This window comes from Callithrix jacchus, chromosome 9 (assembly GCF_049354715.1).
Source record: "Callithrix jacchus isolate 240 chromosome 9, calJac240_pri, whole genome shotgun sequence".
NCBI lineage: Eukaryota > Metazoa > Chordata > Mammalia > Primates > Cebidae > Callithrix > Callithrix jacchus.
The window spans coordinates 45885133-45891083 of NC_133510.1; the positions used below are offsets into that span (position 1 = coordinate 45885133).

At 41.1% G+C, this 5951-nt stretch overlaps 1 pseudogene; it reads left to right on the top strand.

The window, feature by feature from the left end:
• The first annotated feature begins 3301 nt into the window (after window positions 1-3301).
• Window positions 3302-4044, top strand: LOC118144484 (protein FAM133B pseudogene; annotated as a pseudogene).
• Window positions 4045-5951: the final 1907 nt, after the last annotated feature.

Consider the following 5951-nt stretch of genomic DNA (forward strand, 5'->3'; position numbering starts at 1 on the left):
ATTTACTATAAGACACCAAGTGACCATCTGGAAATGCTTATTATGCACTGAATTCTGTAGAATCCACTAAACCATAAAACCACATGATGCTTACTCATGGCTTCCAGTCCTGCTAGTAGCTGTCCATTGTAAAAGAGGGCTGAGATACCTGGGATTAAACCTGAACAGGGCTGGAAGGCATGAGTAAGTTTCATGAGTAGGGAACCAAGACCCCATGTCACCAAGCACAGCTGTATCAGTCAGCGCCCCCAACCCTTGCACTTATAGACATATTTGGGCAGGAATGAGGGAGGGTGGGCCAGAGGGGTCCTGTATGACCAGATGTAAGAAAGAAAGAAGCCAAAGATTGGTTTCGGGATGGACTGGCTCAGTATGTGGATGAAAGCCAGAAACTAGACAGTGGCATCATTACAACCACATTCAGGGAAAGAGAGGAAAGAGGAAATCTTCCCAATAGCAGAACTATGAGCAGTATAACTGGTCATCCACTTTGGATAGAAGGAGAAATGACCCACGCTGAGAATATATATAAATTCCTAGGAAATGGCCAATGGCCTAGTCGTGCAGTCAGGGAAATGCAAGGAAAGTGACTGGAAGATCAGAGACAAGGGGTCTGAGGAAAAGGCATTTGGTAGACAAATGGGTGAATGTAAAAAGTGTCAAGACTTGTGTCTTATGTGTGGATACCCACCAGAAAGCATCTACTGTGGAAAAAGCACTGAAAAACCAAGTAAAACAAAATGGTTCAGCCTCCTAACATTAGCCAGTTTTTGTCACTGGTCACCCAGAGCAGGCATAATGGACACATGAACAGGGTGGATATGGTGGCAGAAATGGAGGCCATGTGTGAGCCTGACAGCATGAACCTCACTTACCAATGCCCGTCTACCTACTGCTACCTCTGAACATCCAACGGAGATAAACACTGAATATTCGATATGGCATATTCCTTGAGGGAATCAACCAGTCACTTAGTAGCACGTTGAATACATGAAACCCTTCCATCCTGGAAAGGCCAGCCAGCCATTCATCCTCACGGGGACAGATACCTATTCTAGGCATGTGTTTTTCTTTCCTGCCTGCACAGCCTTACACAGCACCATTACCAAGGGCTTATGGAGTGCCTCATCCACAGACCTGGAAACTTACACAGCAAAGCATCCAACCAGGAGACCCAATTCACCGTGAAGGCAGTGCGAGAGTGGGCCCATGAGCCTGGAATGACAGATCAAATCATATACTGCACCATCCTGAGGTGGCCAGTTTCATAGAATGCTGGAATAGCCTACTCGAGCTAGGTAACAAAGGTTCTTCATCATTTTTATCATTCAAATGGCATATTTCACCATGGGGATGCAAGAGGCAGAAACTCCTGATGTGCAGAGAGAAATGAATGAAGTAATTACGTAGAAGTAAGCAGATGCCATAGACTGAGAGACTGAGTACGACAGGTCTCAGGTGACCAGTTAGCCACAGCCCACGAGACACCTCTGTTTTCTTCTTTTTTTTTCTTTAAGTTCTGGGATACATGTGCAGAACATGTGGGTTTGTTACACATGTGCCATGGTGGTTTTCTGCACCTGTCAACCCATCATCTAGGTTTAAAGCCCAGCATGCACTAGTATTCATCCTAATGCTCTCCCTCCCCTTGCTACCAACCCCGCTACAGACCCCAGACACCTGTTTTCTAACAGTTAATCTACCCTCTTTTTTGTATAAGCAAGCTTGATTTGGTTCCTAGGTATCTGCAACGAAAAGATCTTATCTAATACAATAAATTTCAAAGAGGCAAATTTCTGCCTTCACCTGAAGAACTTTCCAATAAATAATACAGTTATCCCAAAATGGAAGAAGCTTCTCCTATCATTTTGAGGTCTAGATGGCCCTTCATCACAGTGTAGAAGACATTCCATCTATTATAAATAGCTGAACTAGATAAACTGAAAGTCCCTTGCCAGTTTGAGGTCCCCTGACAAATATCAGGAAAGGCATGACATGGAAAAAAGAGAAATTTTTATTTCTCTTTTAGGAAATAAAAAATAATGAGTCTCTAAGTGCTTGATAACATTCCAGGAGAGGATGTGTGAGAGTGTATTACATTGCATGGGGAGAGACTGACAGATTCTAGATTCAGCATTTGTTAGAAAACTGGAACAAAAGTTTACAATGGTTTCTCTTTTATTAATTTAATACACACAAAAATCCTAGAAGCTCAGTATTCAGAATCCATACAATATAAAAATAAAATATTAAATGAAGTAGCTTTTCAATGTATGTTTTTATTTGCTGGCTGAAATGCAAATTGAAAAAGATCGCACAAAATATTTTGGCAAAATGCTCTAGTATGCTTTCTCTTGATATCACTGCCAACAATGCCCTCTAGTGGTAAACCAAGTAGACAAGGAAGAATTGGGGGGGAAAAAATGAGGCCAGCCTGCTGAACACATTGGTAAGATATTCAGGAAAATATAAACTTTTAGTGCAGAAGGACCTGTGGTAGGCCCACTTCTGCTGCCTACCCAGCCTGGTTTCCTTTGGTGAGTGACTGTGTCCCTTGATGGGTGACTGCATACATTCAGGTGTGGTGTTCGCGCCAAGGGCTCGAGACAGCTAGTTGACTCGCCCCAGTTTGGCTGCTGGACCTGTACTGCATTTCCCCACCTCGAGGGCTGTCGAGTGAGACAGGGCCATGAACTGACTCACTAAAAGCAACAACAGAATGCAAAGCAAAGGCTGCAGTTTATGAGGACATTGTGCTGTCTGCTTCCATGTCCCCTTTCAGTCTCTGTGTAAGCAATAAACTTGCTGCAATTGAGATGCCTGAGAGGAGCAGAGACCTCTGCCCATATTTTCCCTGGAGCCAAGCCTTTGTTTTAGCTCCTGGTGAAAAACAGGTTTAACCAGCCACCTTAAGGGCACCATTGTATCTTTGAAATGTAAACTACTACCACTAGCCCCCTTAAACTGCTTTCTGAGCGGATATCACAAGCCCCTGATAACTATTTTTTATGGAGTTTCTATTTCCTTTCTGTCTACCCCTTTCTTTCTTTCTGCTGAGATAAGGTAAATGTAAACAAGAACAAAGGTATAAAAGCTGTAACCCACAAGAATAAATTTGCTGCGTTTTGGCCATAATCTTCACGCAGCCCTCCAGACTCTACTTTTCTATATTCTTTCTTTTCCGCGCACTCTCTCTCTCAGGTTGAACGAGACATCTACGTTGGCGGTCTCGGGGACTCCCGCAGGTCGGTAGTCCCCCGGCAGACGTGCTGGACCCCAACATTCAGGCACCAAGGGAAAGAGGTACCATCAGGTGGCCTACATGAATCCAATAGCAGTGGCCAGATCAAGGGGTCCAATCCAGACTTTGGACCAAAGGGCTAACAGTCCAGGATTATCTCAATCAGCCAAGGCCTATCTGGGAAGCAGTGCAAGAGCAACTAGAAAAGAAAAAGAAAGATGCCAAGTCTTTGGATGGATTTGAAGAAAAAAATGAAAACTGGAAGAAAAAACTAGAATAACACAGGGAGAAACTGTTAAGTGGAAGTGAGAGCTAATCCCAACGAAGGGAAAGAAAAGAAAAAGAGGAAGAAATCTGGTAGACATTCATCATCTTCATCATGCTCAGATTCTTCCAGCAGTTCTGATCCTGAGGATGAGGATAAGAAACAAGGAAAAGGGAGAAAGAAAAAGAACCATTCACATAAATCTTCTGAGATCTCCATGTCAGAAACTGAATCAAACAGTAAGGAAAGAACAATAGAAGACTTCTTTTTCTTCATAAAGAAGTCAAAGGATCCAGCTGAGAAAGAAAAGGCCATTAAAGGACTCAGAAAAAAGAAAAAAAAAAAAAACCTTCTCTGAAGATAAATCTTTATCATCTGAGCCCTTGTCAGAACCAGAGTATATTGAGGAGATATGGGCAAAAAAGAAGAAAAGTAGTAAAGAATGAGAAAAAAACAAGAAACAAACAAGAAAAAGGAGCATGAGAAACACTATAAGAAGAGAAACAAGACGGCTAGTTCAAGTCCTGACTCATGGTAATATTTAGAAAAATCAGGATTCCCTTATAGAGGAAGTACAGTGCCTGAGGAAATTTCAACTGTGAAAATTACAACATATTTCCTATAATGCATGAATTTTCTTGTTTTTAGAATTATCCTTGGACTGGCCAGGTGCAGTGGCTCATGCCTGTAATCCCAGCATTTTGGGAAACCGAGGCAGGTGAATCACCTGAGGTCAGGAGTTCAAGACCAGCCTGACCAACATGGTGAAACCCTGTCTCTATTAAAAAATACAAAAATTAGCTGGGTGTGGTGGCTGGTGCCTGTAATCCCAGCTACGTGGGAGGCTGAGGCAGGAGAATCATTTGAACCCAGGAGGCAGAGGTTGCAGTGAGCCGAGATGGTGCTACTGGACTCCAGACTGGGCAACAAAGCAAGACGTCATATCAAAGAAACAAACAAAAAAGAATGATCCCTGGACTACTCAGTAGCCATTCAGATGCTGCTGTGGGCAAGGGCCATAAATGTTGCCTGCTACTTGAACATTTATTCTTTTCCCTTCCAGTGCTTGATAACTCTGGGAGATAATACACTGCAGTACCACTAGTGTTACAATACTTGGGAATAAACTAATATTTTTGACTAGAAGTGTACAATGATAAATCAACAGAAACCAATCTGAATACATCCTTAAGATGGAATCAGAAATGACCAGATGTTAAAAATTTTAAAGTAGTTAAAATTTTTAAAGTAGAGATTACATTGATATTTTGAAATCCGTACTCTGTAGATGAGTATATTTTAATTTATTCCCCAAGTAGACTTTGATTTACCTGGAAAGGTGCTTTTCAGAATGGAGGGAGAAGGTGGTTTGCTATCTCTTTAGCTAGCAGAACAACCTGCCTTTGACTCTCACACATCCTGTATTTGTGGAAAGTGTAGCCATGCCTTATAGAGAAGTCAGAGCTGGGTGCCAGGAGTCTCACCCTTTACTGAGCTTAGGGACGTCCTTGGATTCTGTCATATGCTTCTTTGAATGAAGAAACAGCCCTTTGCAGCATGAGAAAGCCCCCAAAGCCCTGGGATTTACCTCCACTTCAATAATACTGAAATTTTTTTTAGCATTAGAATATGCTGTGTCATTTGAAATAGTTTTTATTACACTTTGGCTTTGGAGAGAAATTGTTTCAAATAGATGCTGGTACTTTTCGAATTTGAAAACTAAAGACTCTAAAACGCATGTTGTTGTATACTATTAAGTTTTAACTTGTCAGGAAAATTCCATGCAACCAGTGATAGTTCCTTCATTTTTTATATGAAGTTTGTTTGGGCTGCAATGTTTAGCTTTTGTTAACTCTTTTTCTCTTGCTGTCTTAAGTTCACTACTGTGTTTAATGGCATACTTGCCAAGATAGTGAGCATATAAAAAGCAGCGTTCTGATTTTTTAAAAAACACAGCTTTTTATTGAGACTGAGACTTACCGTAACAAAAGTTGAGTAGCAAGCCTGGTATGCTGCGTCTTGTTACATAAAGCTATCGCCAGAATCTTAGTAAATATAATGTCCTTAAAGTTAAAAAAAAACAAACAGAAAAAGAAAATATGAACTTTTACACTTCCAGTTGGTAACTGAATGTTATATTTGGCAATAAAATGAAACTTTACAAGGGACTGCAGCATATATCTTAAAGCACAAGCATGTCAAAGCCAATTTTCCCCTGTGGTTTTCCTGAACATAAGCCAAACAGCACAGGAAAATAGCCATCTGTAAGGTCTCACTGGGGCATTTCTGGGTCACAACTTCCATTGGTATCTCAAAAGAAATTAAAATCTGTTTTTATGGAGGATGAAATCATTCACCAAAAAAAACAAAACTTCTTTTAAATCCAATTACTTTCAAGAATTATAGCATCAGACACCTACAATGACTCGTTCCCATTTTCAAGAT